This window comes from Coturnix japonica, chromosome 12 (genome assembly GCF_001577835.2).
Source record: "Coturnix japonica isolate 7356 chromosome 12, Coturnix japonica 2.1, whole genome shotgun sequence".
Taxonomy (NCBI): domain Eukaryota; kingdom Metazoa; phylum Chordata; class Aves; order Galliformes; family Phasianidae; genus Coturnix; species Coturnix japonica.
Window position 1 is genome coordinate 14733854 of NC_029527.1, and position 14761 is coordinate 14748614.

At 40.8% G+C, this 14761-nt stretch overlaps 1 long non-coding RNA gene across 2 annotated transcripts; it reads left to right on the top strand.

The window, feature by feature from the left end:
- The first annotated feature begins 425 nt into the window (after window positions 1-425).
- On the top strand, window positions 426-12788 carry LOC107320024. Of its 2 annotated transcripts, XR_001558106.2 has the most exons (5): window positions 426-823; window positions 5226-5946; window positions 6399-6710; window positions 7394-7514; window positions 12585-12788. It is a non-coding gene; the product is annotated as an uncharacterized LOC107320024 (long non-coding RNA). The 2 variants fall into 2 exon arrangements; XR_001558105.2 differs by having other exon boundaries at window positions 6399-7514.
- Window positions 12789-14761: the final 1973 nt, after the last annotated feature.

Below are 14761 nucleotides of genomic sequence, written 5' to 3' on the forward strand. Positions count from 1 at the left end.
TGAAGGTGTTTTCCAATCTAGATGATGTTAGGATTCTACGATTTCAGCAGCATTACCCAGTACTTGAGTTGTTGGTTTTACTTTCATTTGCTGACAGTGACAATATTATTTGATTCAGAGTTTATGGAGCAGAAGTAAAACTATATGATCATTTATTGAAAGTTTCTTTTGGAATTAGTGTGTATAATTAATTGTGAGCTAGGAATAACTTCTAGAGAGGAGCCAGTATCTCCTGCTTGACAGCTGGGCTGAGTGATGAGCGTAAGGGATTACAGCCTTTTCTAATTGAGTCTCCTACATACGAACACGGAGTGAACATGCTTTTTGCTTATTGCTATTCTTAGGCACTGCTGGTTGCCATCTAGAAACCCACCAGCATTGTGATATCTTGTTTGGATTAACATCTTTTGTGGGGAATAATAAGGGAAGGTTACTAGGATGATCAGGAAAGATTTGAGTGAGTCAGGAAATGATTGCAGTCTACAGAAGCCTAAAATCCTATTGACTTTCAGATGCCAGAAAGGCCTGCTCATGTCTGCAAGATGAGTTTCTCATGGCTCTGCACTGACTGTGATGATAACGTGTTGATCCTTATCCATCGTGAGCTATCTACATCATCTTCCTCGACCGCTAAGCTCTCAAAGCAAACACTGCAACCGAGGGACAAAAGTAAGGTTTTTAGGCTTGTTTCAGGGAGAATCTTTCTCATCCATCACTGCAAGCTGTGGAGGAGATGGGGTTCACCAACAAGTTTCTTCATCCTGTTCCATAGCAGAAGAAAACCGTGATTATCTGACAGCCATTAGTGCACCTGCAGTGGGAGGTAAGGATGGTAATTCCCCTGAAGAATGTTTCACATCTTTTCTCTAACTCAAAATAACATATTAATCTCTATTACCATTTTAATCCATGCAAAACAGAGATGAGCGCATGCAACATTTTACACATTTCCCATTCTCCAGTAACTGTAATTTACATTGAGCAGTAAATTGCCAGACAATTGAAAATAGCACAAAGTAAATGCTTCCTAAAATGCTTTAATATGAGAGCTAGTAGCTATAATGTATGTTTCCTGTTAACTCGGTTCACTCTGAAGTGATAGTTGATTGGATAAGGAAGGTATGTATACAAATATGCCTGAACTTAATAAACCGGTCGGGAGAGAAGGACAGTATTAGTGGAAAGCCACAAACAGACCTTTTAGCTTGTTTGTGCAGTAAGCTCCATAAGCATCTTTGCCAACCATAAAACCTGTATGATTTAGGTGCCATTATTCTTTTTGTCAGCATGCAGACAAATTCTAGTAGTAGTGGAAAACCTAAAAATATTAAGTTTACTTAATAAAACCTATTAAAAGGGGTGGCATGAAACTGAATTATTTCAGCTGGAATATATACACCGGGGAAAAGCAAGATCTTGAATATTCACATTACAGCTCATTGAAAAGGCAATGGGCTATGCAACAAGATTGACAACAAAGGGAAAAATGATGAGGAAAATTGCCTTACTTATCTGCTAGAGTGCTCTTGACTGCCAACTGTAATTTTATGGTTCATTATATAAAAAAATACCATTAATGTTAGTACTTGTGTATCATAATCATACAAAGAAGGGAAAAAGTTCATTGAAATGTGCTCCATTTTTAATCAAGACACCATAATTGTGTGTTTTTCAGGCGCCATCAATTTCCATCAATTTTACTGCTGCAAAAATAATGTGCTGCTATAGTTCTTCCAAAGGTCAATTTCTGCATGAGGTATATCGACTGCAGGGATGTAAACTGTAAATAAACAGCTGCATAATTTATCTTCTTTGATATTACTTGATTCATCATGAGCTTTAAGTTGATCAGCAAAGAAAATGGAATCACTGCCTTGAAATTTCATGGTGCATCAGATAACTTAGAAGTGATAGGGACTTTGGTTATATAAATGTTGCTATATAGAATGTCAGGCAACAGCCAGTATTAGCATTGCAGAGCCAATATTACACAGCAAATGTATCTGTCAACTTATCTGTGTGCTTTTACTAGTTTCGAAAATCCCAGAATGGATCGAGTTGTCTGAAGCACTGGCAGGTTCTCTGCGCAATGTGTGCCATGCAATGAGAGTTTTCTGGTATTATCCCCAAACTGTGACCAACTGAATATGTAGTTCCTTGCACCTATGGGGGAACAGTGGGGCCACTATGCTATGTACCTGGTTGTTTTTTGTTTTGTTTGGTTGGTTGGTTATTAAAGGGGGCAGTGCACGATACAGAGAAATCTGGAGCATGCAAGATAGTTTTGTGCAGAACAAGTTTTTAGAATGAATAATGCTTGTGTTATTTCAGTACAGTGTCAAGGACCAAGTGTACTCAGAGCAGATTCTGCGCCCCAAGGACTTTCTTCTCAAGAACATGGAAATGATTCCCAGATGATATTTTCCCAGCTAGGGGCTGTTCAGGCTGTCTTTATTCCATAGCTCTGTGACAGATAGGCCTTGAGAAATTGCTGCACTATTCTCTTGGGAGCACTCTGAGTTTTCAAACCTGGGTGTGCCAATTTCTGTTTAGACTTCACAATTGGCCACTGGAGAACATAGAGTCCATGGCAAATATCTTTGTGCAGACTCTAAAGTCTGTCTTTTGTTTGCTGGGGCAGAATTCTGCAGAGTGGTCTTGGTTAAGGCGAGGAAGGCAGCATTAAGTTTCTTAGCCTATTAATGCTCTCAAACTACTTCAGTCACAGTTATTTGCATCACCTGGAAGAGTCAGTGGTAAACACTACAGCCACAAAGAAAATCATTTTCTCCATATTATGTGTATTTAAAAAAAGCATGAAAATCCCAGTATGCTGGAAAAGGTTTCTGCTGGGTAACTTATGTTATTGCAAAGGGGTCATCAAGCCAGCATTGCTGTGTCAGTACATTTGTGTAACATGTCATCTGTACTGGTGTAAGACACTATTACAATTGTGTTGCTTTGATGACATACTACTTGATAAAACAAGATCAGTTGTCAGAAACCCATTCCAGTGTCTGAGGCACTCAATGTTTTTTTGGGGGGGAAGGTTCATTTTATTCCTGGAAAAAAAAACCAACACTATTATTCAATATGAAGAAGTGAAGGACAGTCAGCCTGATGCTGAGAAGCCTCTCAACTTTATAGAGGCAGACAAGTCCCCTTGAAATCCCACTGCTTAGCCAGGGTGGTAGGTAGGGCCTAGGGCACTGGGGGCAGTCTGTGTCCTTGGAGGTGCTCTAGAACTGCTGTGGCACTGAGGGACATGGTCAGTGGGTATGGTGGGGATGGGTTGGGGCTGGACTTGAGGGACTTATTGGTCTTTGCCAAACCTTAATGATTCCATGATTCTGTGACTTCCTGCAGCTCATTGATAAGCCCGAAATAGCTGAAATAATGCACATATTTATGCCTATTTATTTGGTGACAAATTAATGTCACCACAGACCTATCACCTTCACAGAACCCCATCCAGCAGTAGATGCTGAGCAGCAGTGCAAAACAGCATCTCCCTTTTCCTGCCCCACCAGAAGGGAATGTCTGGGATAATGCCTTGCAAATCTTACCATGAAAACATGTCATTATTCCCAGTGCACGGTTAGCCTTCCATGCTTCCCTTGTTACAAATACGTAACACATGCTACAGCACAGAATGTGATAATGTATTCTAATGCGATCTTTAATGCTGATATTTAAAAACCTGTTCCTGAATAGCACAATTTAAGTTTTACATGAATGTACAGCTACCATTTTTTCCCTGTTTTGAAGTCTTTCAGGCAAAAGGTAGGCATTATGTCAATCCGCTTTCACTCCTTTCTTCCCATCAGTTATGTGGAGTTAAACATTTTCTTCATCTTCTAGGGGAAAAATGAATTATTCTAAAACAATGCACACTGCCGTGTGTGTGTGAGTGTGTGTGTTGGTGAGTCAAAACACAAGCATTGAAAGAAGACATTCTCATTTGTTTCCAACCCGGTTTTAAGTGATATTTTAGGAAGCAATCATAATAAAGAGAGCTGAAGGAGCTGAAGGAATTATTTCTCAGTTAGACAGCAGCCTGCTGTTATCTCTAATCTAAGAGGCACTGGATAGAGGTCATCGTTTGATCAATGAGGTGAATTTCATTTTATGATGCTGAAAACAGACAGAGAATGGTACAATGAAGTGCTTTCAAAAAGAAAACAGAAGCAGTAAGGGAGTGATGGAAGAACCATAACAAAAATAAACAGGTTTATTGCTATATTAAGCCTGTTTTACAAGGACTCTGTAGTGCAGAAAGAGGATGTCACCCAACTGCAGCCCCCTAGATAGACACGGGATTTATAAACATGTTAACTGCCCAGGACTGTCTTGTGGACAACTGGGGTTAATGTGGTACACTGCTACATTCAAAGATTATCTCTTGTAAAGGATAAGCAATTGAGTTTCCACATTGAAGCAGTAGTGCAATGCGACTTTCAGGAGTCCCCACACAGCAGTGCTGGCAGCATTGGCACTTCCTTGTTGTCCGAAGTGCAGCGGGTTATCTCTTGTGGTGCTTTTTGTCCTCTCCAGCTTTTGCAGGTGCTTAGGGTGCAATGCAACCTGGCCAGGTTTTACTTGCAGCGCTGTCTGAAATGGATTGCAAGGCCTGAGTTAATCGTTTCCTATTGAGGTTTTATAGCTCATTTGGAATATTGAGCACAGGCATGTTGTCATGGTAATTGAGCAATTATTTCTTGTATAAATCTAGACCATATCATAGATGAACCTTAAACCAGCATCTGCTCTTCCACTCAAAAGCAGTAAAAGGGACAGCGCATTCCTCTTGCTTTTGATGTCCTGATTACAAGTGGCTGTCCGGGAAGAAGTTAAAAATACTTCCCCACAAAATACTGAATTTCACAATCAACACAATTGATTACATCTATTTGAAATGATCCATCATGGAGCTTCATGGAGAAAGATAACTTTTGGCAGAGGAAGCGAGGCAACCAATATTGATAAAAGCAAGTAGATGAGCAGGAGGAAAAGATTGCTCATATACAGAGAAGGATAAAGGGATTTGATAAACATATGTACCATAAAAAATGGACAACCCAACCATGTATCTGTCACAGCATCAGGAAATTGCATGATTCTGAGTGTCCGACTACTAGTGGCATCTCAGTTGTAAGAGGAAGTTGGACTGGAGGAGTTCCTTGGTTAAGGTGGTAAGGGAGATTTTTTTCTACTTTTTTTTCCAGAGAAAAACCTTACACTTTATCTAAGCAATCAATGGGAAGTTAAAGAGCATCTGCTGTCAGCACAGATTGATCTGGAATTCCTTCACCTCTTCAGATCCTTGTGCATCAAATATTAGTTTGCATCAAAAGTTGGAACGGTGACTGAAAGATCTTGGGAGTTCACAAAACTACAAGAGCAAATCAAGGAAAATGCCTTCCATTTCTATGGCCTGCAGACTTCAAAACCTGTAATTGTGCTGGAAGTCTTTGATCTCAACATTACTCTTCTGTCGACTTTGAAGTCAAAAGCATAGGGTTATTGCAGTGGGGTCCTGATGTGTCAAGTGTTAATTCCATGTAGCCACTTTCAAGGCACACCATATTAGCTACTGACCACTAAGTGCTAAAGGGTGTAACCACATGGAGAGTTTTCTTCCTGCTCAAGGTTTCACACATCAGTAGTTTCGGTGCACAGTTTTTTACTAAGAGAGAGTTCACTGGAGACCACTGATGCATAGGACCTCAGGAATGTGTTTTCTGGGACAAATGGGCAATTACATATCTTTAATAATCAACTTTTACAGCAGAACAGGAGTTAAAACGATGTCAAAAACTAACCACAATAGTGCAAATGTTATTTTTGGAACCTAGGAGGGAGCCCAAGGAAGAGGAGGGATGGACAGAGGCTGGCACATGGGGAGCTGTGCCTGCTGACCCCTGGCATGGGACCTGACTGCTACAGGTTGGTACCAGCATTTTGTTCATGCAGCAAATGCAACAGAGAAAAATGGAAAGTAATTCATTTATATGGCTTTTAAAATATTTGTGTGCTGTGTTTGAGGAAAATCAGTCTCTGGAGAGTGTGAGGTTTCTCTAACTCAATCAAATTAGGTTGGAACTAAGAGCCAAGTGGGGTGAAATGGCACTGAGCTCTGATCACCAGAGGGGTGAGACCACAGCAGGACTGAGCCACGAGGTCCTGAGCCAGCACCTGCAGCTTTTGACTCCACTGGATGCAAACTTCTTCCAGTATATTTGGTGTTCAGTGGCTTGCCTTATGTGTTACATTAAAGTGAGGTTAAATAAGGTCAGCACCAAAATGGTTTATTCTTTTTACTTCCACCATTATTTTCAGTGTGTGTTGAAGGAGAACACAGCAATGGGCACAGAAATTCTTGCTTTGTTCCTCCACAGATCCCCATCTCTCCACAGCGTTGCTCCTAACTTTTGTCATGCTGCAATGAAGCATCCCTGGAGTTCTGCAATGTTTCCTATGAGGCCAGAGTGGCTTTCTTATTACAACCTCTTGAGCATCGATTCTCGAGGAGTTTCCTCATCATTAAAAGCTCGTCAAGGGCAAGGTTTGAAAATACAAATACACAATGATAAAGCAGAATCAGCATGTGTTGTGGCATTGAGCAGTTTCTACCTGGTCATCATCAATCTTTCATGGTGTAGCAGGGGTGATGTGTAGAACTTCTCTGGGCTGGTACAGCCCCTCACCAGGTGAGTTCATAGGACATCAGCTCCTTGCCCACAGCTGTAGTGGCACAGACCCTGTTTTTGTTTCAAGTTAAAATGCTCTTTGAAGACCCTAAGTGAGCCTTTAGGTAAACTCACAAATGGCTGTTGTGAAGAGGGTCTCTAAAAATGGACTTTTAACATAGTTAAGCTGAGAAATGTCTTACGGAACGTTGCCAGCCTGTTTCTGACAATAACGCCTTTACCTAAGGAGCAAAGTATTTGTGACAATGTCAATAAAAAGCAGCTCTGACAGCAGCTTTGAGTATCAGCATAGATGCAGAATGCTGACTATTACTTGTGTTATCAATTGGTAACACCTTTCACAAGCAAGATGTCCCTGTAGAAAGCTGAGGCTTTTATAAGCATCGTCATTTCCTGTCAGGTTTGACATGGTTGGGTCTGAATGGGTTTGAGGTTTTTGCTGTTGCTTAAATCTGTGATAAGAGAAGCGAGCATCTTCTGAGGGATGGGTGCTGAAAATTGGACTCAGTTCAAATGGCAATGTTTTCATTCATTCTGCTGCGCTTTTTTTTCTGAGTTCTGAGATCTGTCGAAGACAAACCTGAAGTAATGGAGTGATTCAACAATTTTTTTGGTACTAAAACAGTGCACGTTCAGCTCATACAGAGACTTATTACTACACTAAATATCTTTCTCTTTTAAAGCTCTGGAGTTCAGGAACTCTGTGCAGTCACCATGGCCTTCAGATGCCCCAAGGGCACCAGCAGAGAGGAACGAGGGTGGCAAGAGCTCAGGCAGCTGTGAGCACACTGCAATGTCATGCTGGTAGGAAACAATATTTAATTTTCCACACCATGAACAAAAATCCTCTGTATTCTGAACTTAATGTACATCGGTACATATTCCTAATGTATTATTTCAAATACACGGTCTGTTGTTGCATGCACAAAGAGACTTAAAGAATATTTTTTTTTTAACCATTTCTGCTTTCCTGGTGTTTGATGATGAGCAAAATGTTGTAAGAGGACATATCATAGATTGTATGCCACAGATCACCACTGGCTTATGTATGCCTCTGGTGGCAGAGGACAGCAGTTGTTGCAGGGAATCATCATCACTAAATAATGGTTACTCTTTCCCTGAGCAAACACTTGCTGGAGCAAGGAGTTGCTCCAAACGTGTATCTGACAGAAAGAGATGTCTGGCCAGAGTATTCAATAGGGCTTTTGAGCCTATGGACCTTATTCAGCCTTCATCCTGCTGGCTCTGCTCTTTCCCATCCCATGTCCTCTGTGCCACTGTATCATTCATATTCCCAACAGCTGGCACTGACTGTTTTCAGAATGGTCACCACCTTGAGTGGTGGTTTCTCCCACTTGCCATGCAGGGCTGATCACAGCAGGTGGGCTGTAGGCTGCAGTCCTTGAGCCACCTCCTATAGACACACTGACCACCCAGTGGGACCTGCTGCTATGCATCCTTGTATGAGCACCCCAAGCGAAATGCAGACAGAGAGGAGCCAGGAGCTCCATTCATCTTGGGTGTCTCTGAATATTTACATCTGAGATATAAATCACACTAAACACATCACTCAGTGCAATAGGGCCCTGTAATTAAACAGGAGCTTTATTGAATAAATTACCACGGTGGTAATTATGTGTGTAACATTCTTGCTATATCTCCAGCAATTCCATTGACTTTATTGAAGATAAAGCAATGGCTTTGTCTATTTTCATAATGCTTGAAATGCTAATAGTGAGTAGTCTAAGACTCCTTAAAAATGTTGCTGCTATTAGTGTTAGTGCAATATTGACACAACATTATTCTTAATACTTTCTGCATAAGCACAGTACAGTGACACCCTCTGTTAGCTTTGGAAACACAAATTTGCCTGTGCAAGGGATGGGGCTTGGTATATGCAAGAAACACAGGTAATATAATAGGAAAATATTGATTTATGCTATTATGTCCCCAGATTGATTTTTCTTGATAGAACGGAGAAACAGACATTATTAGCTTCTAATCAGAAAGAGTCTGCACGGAAATGGTTGCAGGATTAGCATATAGCTGAGGATAACTTTATAGTGTTGGCCTTACATTTTGTACATTAATCGATACTTACTAAGTTCACATTTTTTCCTTTCCTTTGGCTTATTTATATAAGCACACATGTACAAGTACTCACTTGTTGTATGGTTACATTAAATTCCAGTAGAGCTGTATTTTTATTTACTGCTCTCTCCAACATAGTCACACATCCCCAATCTTTACATAGCTACATTGATTCCTGCAGTATCATCTCCTAGTTTGTTGAGTGTGCAAGGTAACTGATTGTCCCTCAGTACCTCAGGAAGCCCTAAAAGGTACAAGAATGCAGCCTGAAATCAGCTATGACTTCATTATGCTACCACCACATCTGGAAAATAATACAAGGTGGTTGGGAATTTCTTGAAAATTTTTTACAAAAAAACAAAAAACAAAAAGACAAAAATAATAATAATAAAAAAGCTGATTTGCCAAGATAAAAACTGTGTGCCAAGCAAAATTTGATTCGATGTATCCTATTAAGGAGAAAAAGAAGCCAGTGCAACAGCAGGTTGACACTGTTAACTGAAGACTGAGTTTTTTCTTGTAATGGCAATTTTTCCAAATTTTAATGAATTTATAGCTTAAAAAAATAAATTTAAAAGTTGAAACCATTTAATTTGACTGAGCTGACAAAAGTTGGTGGTGGGGAGAAGGTGACTGGAAACGTGAGATTTACACTCTTGCATCCTGAATGACATTTTTCTTCCATCCGTGCTGGGAAATTTCCCAATGTGCGCCAGGCTCCTCAACCTCTGCTCAGTTGAGAAACTGAGGAAGAATATCTGCATCTCCATCTAGAAGCCATTAACGGTTACTTCTCCTCCTTCTTCTTCTTCCATCTTCTGGTTGATGTTCAGTTGAGCTCCCAGGGCACAAGCAAGCCCAAGTAACCCCAAAGGCTCACTCCTCCCTTCTTCAATTCTGGCTGGCATCTTGTGTGATTCCAGTCACACAACTGGATGCCATGATATCATCTAGGAATTCAGTTAACTCTGTACTGTAATAATGATGAGTAAGTCTGTTCTGTCTCATTTAATTATTAAACTTACATATTTATTGACCTACCAGCCTCCTTCCCGGAGGCCCGGGGACTCTCTGGACCCAGGCACAGCTCACAACAGCCCTTCTGTGGTCCTGCTTTGCTCTGCAGAGCATCTCCTCTTTGTCTCAGTCCTCTGAATTGCACATTTTTGCAATTAACTGATATTAATACATGTCTAACGATGGCTTTCTTTTAGACTGACATTACCGTAATATCAGGTTCCTGTCACATTAGATTGAAAAACACAGAGAAAACACTTGAATTACTTTAAGTAAAACCTGAAACTATCCAATTAATAACATTAAAAAAAATTTATTTGCACTTACACTCAGTAGGGTGCAGGAAGGATAGCAGAGTGTTTTACTGTGCCTTGAGAAGCCTAGCAAATGACTTCTCCAAGTAAATGCAGCTTTCTACAGAAATTCACAGTATTTTTCTGTTCAGTGGTGATCATGAAAATACACGTGCTTTGTTTGAATATAAAAATGAAGAAATAATTTATCAAGCAAACTTCAAGAATTTCTGTCGCTTTGGGAACATACTTCTTTTTTTGACATAGCTTTACAGATCTACTGACTTATGGGGAGATCTAAGATGAGTGAGGAAATACTTTCCTTCATTTTATGATAAAGGGAAGAAAGAAAATCTAAGCACTAAGATGCCAATGTGTGTTTTATCTGCTTCAGTTCTGCCTGAGAGAACCAGATTCAAGAGAACAGCTTCACCTTTGCTGAAGTTATTGCCTCACCTCCTCCACCCCTTCTCACAAGTTTCCCTCTGTTTTTCCTTCGCTCCTTTGTAATTTACCTTTCAGAGGAGAGTGAAGCATCTGCTCTCTGAGGTGACAGTGCATTACACAGAAATCAATGCCATCAAGCACCAGAGAGCCCTAGGTCTGGCGGACCAAGGGGAATAGTTTTCAGGGTGACGTTCTGTAAGTGCAGCAAGATATTTATGTGCCTTTATAACTTACACAGTGCCTCGTATCTAAACACACCTTAAAAATCTGCTACCAATAGAGAGCACCAATAGATCTTGGCATAGGAGGCATCGACAGGCAGAGGGGGTTCAGAAGCAAAAGCCACTTCTCCAAACTTGTCTCTTCTCCTTCATCCTGGATAAGCACATCCAAATTAGACACGCTTATCTAATGGCAGAGCTGTTCCAACAGGAGTACCCTCGCTTTGTGTAGCAGAGATTGCTCAGAAGTTACGTTTGGTACATGCACCTGCTATGACAACATTATTGTGACATGTATGTCAGCATTTCATTGTGATCTTGTCATTAAATTTCTCAGTAGAGCCACAATGTTAATAATAGATGAAGTAACTGAGCTATTGTTTTTCCTTGACTGTACTTTCCTATACAGATTACTGCTGTACTCTGCAGGAAAACTGCCTGAGACGTTTGTGACTATAATTGCTCTAAAGATTATGTTTTTAGCAGAGTGATTGCATTTAGGTTAGGTTGAGCAGCACACTGTATTTGTTGTAGGAACAAATGGATGAGTAGAAAGAGATTTATATATATATATATATATATATATCCCCTTACAGTTTGAGGAAAAGATATGATTATGTATTTTCTTTAGCAAAAATATAAGAATAAATAATTCTTCAAGGCATGGATTAGCAGCCGAGGGCAAGAGCTGCCACCTAGAAGAAATCAAATGTAAAGTGTTGGGAATTATTTCACTTCCAGCACCATGGTCAGATTATATCCTTGACCCAGTAAATGGAAAGGTCGTAGTTAGAAAGAAAACAAAGTAGCTGCTGCTTTAAACAGCATATATAAAGGTTGTTTAGCTCTCCTTCTGTTCCTGTTGTTAATCAGAGATTGAATGTAGTGAACCCAGGTGGCACTCACCTGCTTGACATTAACACAGCAGGACTGCAGCAGGAGTCCCAGGGAGCTCCCAGGTGCTACAAAGCTTCTATCACTGAATTACTTCAGATTGATAAAACAGAAAATTATTTTCCATTTTAAATATCTAAGTTAAGCAATCTGATAACACGGGCATTAAGGACTGGTAAGTAAGTCTCAACCACTATCATGAAAAGGAGAGTGACAAACAGTGCTAATACCTCAAAGGAAGGTCAGCACTCCAAACAAATTACTTTGGAGCCTTCAGCTCAGGCATTCGCTCTCCAAACCAGGAATATATGGTGGGGACAGAATTTAAGGATATGAAGTCATTTAGCCTCGGAGTCTGACTTCATGATAGAGAGGGGCACTGAATTCCACAGCTTGATTGCAAACCATAAATAGAGCATGTGTGCAGCACTGAATACATGTCCTAAGTTCATTGATGTTGTGAATGCATCTGGGATAGGAAATATGACAGCAATGGCTATGTAACACATCTGTAATCTTTTAAAACTGTTTAGAACACTATTTTTTGAGCTGAAAATTAGTGTTTCCTTCAGAATTGGTGTCTCATTTGAAAATGTATGGCTGTTCCGAATCTTCTTTTTGCTTTTTGTTTGCTGAAATGAAGTTGTCGTTGCAATGGTGGTTTTTCTCTCACTCTGCTTTTCACATTTCCATACCTGGATTTGTGGCCCTTGTACCTTCAAAAGTCTTTCAGGGCTCTCCATTGCACTGGGTATAGAATGGTTTTGCTATTCTATCCAGATATCTATCCAGATAAATGAAAATTCATTCTGTGCAGTGGGGACCAATGTAGCAGCTGGGCACCCACATGATGTGATTTGCTGTATTCATCGTTTCCCCACTAATATCTTCTCTGTGTTTTTAAATACCAGTACAACAAATGCCAGCATTCAACCAGTGAGAAATCTGGTAGCATTTGGGGATCACTGAATGGAGGACTGGGCACTGAGAACTTCATACTGCCCAGCAGCGAGGAGCAGACGTATGTAAGTGATGAAAATTAAAGCACTAACCACATCAATTGTCCAGCAGAGAGGTCATGGTGTACTTCATTGGGTACTACAGGAATAAGGGCTGGGAGACAGAGCAGTGCCCTCACCCTAACTCTGTGCCTGCCAATCCACATACACAATCCAAGCAGCACATGGTCTGTGCCCCAGAAAATTCAATATATGAACTCATGGAAAAGCCTGTTATTTTAACTTTCATTTTTCATGGGAGGAAGACATGGATTAGAACCAAGGTTTAGTTAATTCCAAGTTTGGCTGCTTGAGCATAGCTGCAGGGACGTGAACACTGGTGCCAATTGAAGGGCTGTGGTTTTCTGTTCTTTGTTCATGTCTTTGTCTCCTTAATTGAACTTTACATCCCAGCTGAGTCCCTGAGGACACTTGAGGGCAGTGGATTTTCTGTTCCAGAATGAAGACTGCTTCTTTCAGGAAAGAGGAAAGAACAGTGAAGCAACAATGAAATAAATCCGGAGCCAGTCCACTTTCCATAGCTATTTTCTTATTCCATGGAGCTTTTAGCACCTGGAAATCTGTTCCAATATCTGCATGCTGAGTCAATCAGCTCCACAGCTGCAGCCTGACCATCCCCACTGTACACACTGCAGATTTCAGTGAAGGATGAGCCTGGTAGAGGAACCTCTTATGTAGGAACAGCCCCAGCTGGTCAGGTAAGGGAGGCTGAAGATACAAACAGCAGGTGAGCTGGGGCCAAAAACTACCAAAATCCAAGCTCTGTAAGGAAGACTAGAGCCTACAGTTGTGTTAGCAGAGTAGTGAACATTGCACTGACAATGGAAATCACTTCACCTTTTGTGTTGCTCCTTAATATTATTCCATAGGCATTGGGAACAGGGCTAGTCAATGAAGGCGCTAAGAGCCCTCTGAGTGCATCGATAGTGTGGCAGCCTTCAGAAATTTGACAGTTCCCAATGTGCTCTAATAAAACCTGGCATGGATCAGTAGAGCAATCCACCTGTCTTTGCTTGGCGCTGTGGATGACATCAACAAGGTTTGAGTCGTTCTTGTCACAGTGAGGACTGTCTTTTTGATGCCTGTATGGCTCTAAAGGCTCACTGGCAATTCGTGGCATGGAGGCACTGAGATCTATTTTCTATCTATTTGAATACTCAGTAGGTTTTCATGATATTCTTAAATCAGTTATGCATTTACATATATCCATTTCTGGATGGTTACAGCTCTCAGATGCCATGCTGGGAGCCTCACATGCTTCTGCATGCTGTGGGGCAGCTGGGGGTGCTGGGACCCACACATCCTGACTGCAGCACTGCTCAAACGCTGCCACCTCCTCTCGTCTGCTTATTAAACAGCATTCATTGTGGCACAGCTGGTGCAGCACGTGGTGAAGCTGGTATTTGTGCAAGCATACCAACATGTATACCCAAACTATTTCTCCAAAGACATTGCTTTTAGCATTTGCCTATTGCTAAAATTAATACACTGGCTGGCACTGCTATTTTTAGAGCATTTTTTGCCATGCATTCTGGACACACTGGGAACATTCTCTTTTTATAATGTTTTAAATATCTACAGATATTAAAAGAAATACGCAACTAAGAGCACGTGCTCAGCAACAGCCACTTCTGGTATTGCTTTGTTATTATCTTAATGATGTAGTTTCTCTGCAGACAAAAGAGAATGACTTTAATGTGAACTTTGTGCACGTGAATATTATTGGCAGAAGCTATTTGTTTCACCTTTAGCAAGAAAGGGAGCAAAACATGAAGGAAATATCACGGCATTTATAGGTTAACAGAATTAGGAATTTGCTTTTTTGGTTGCTTTTTTTTTTTCTTCTGTTGCTTGAGTCAGTGGCATTTGGGGCTCAGCATATGCTGGTTTAGCTTTGTGAAAGGCTGTGGAGTGCCTGTGTTGATTTTGGGAGGGGTACAAAGAGCTTGGCAGGGTTTCTGCAGTGGGAATTATGTCATATTTTGTATTCAGGCAACCTACAGTGGCACTCCCAACATTACTGTTCACAGGCACACCTTGTGGTCTCCTGCTCTTCTGATGCAGGCAAA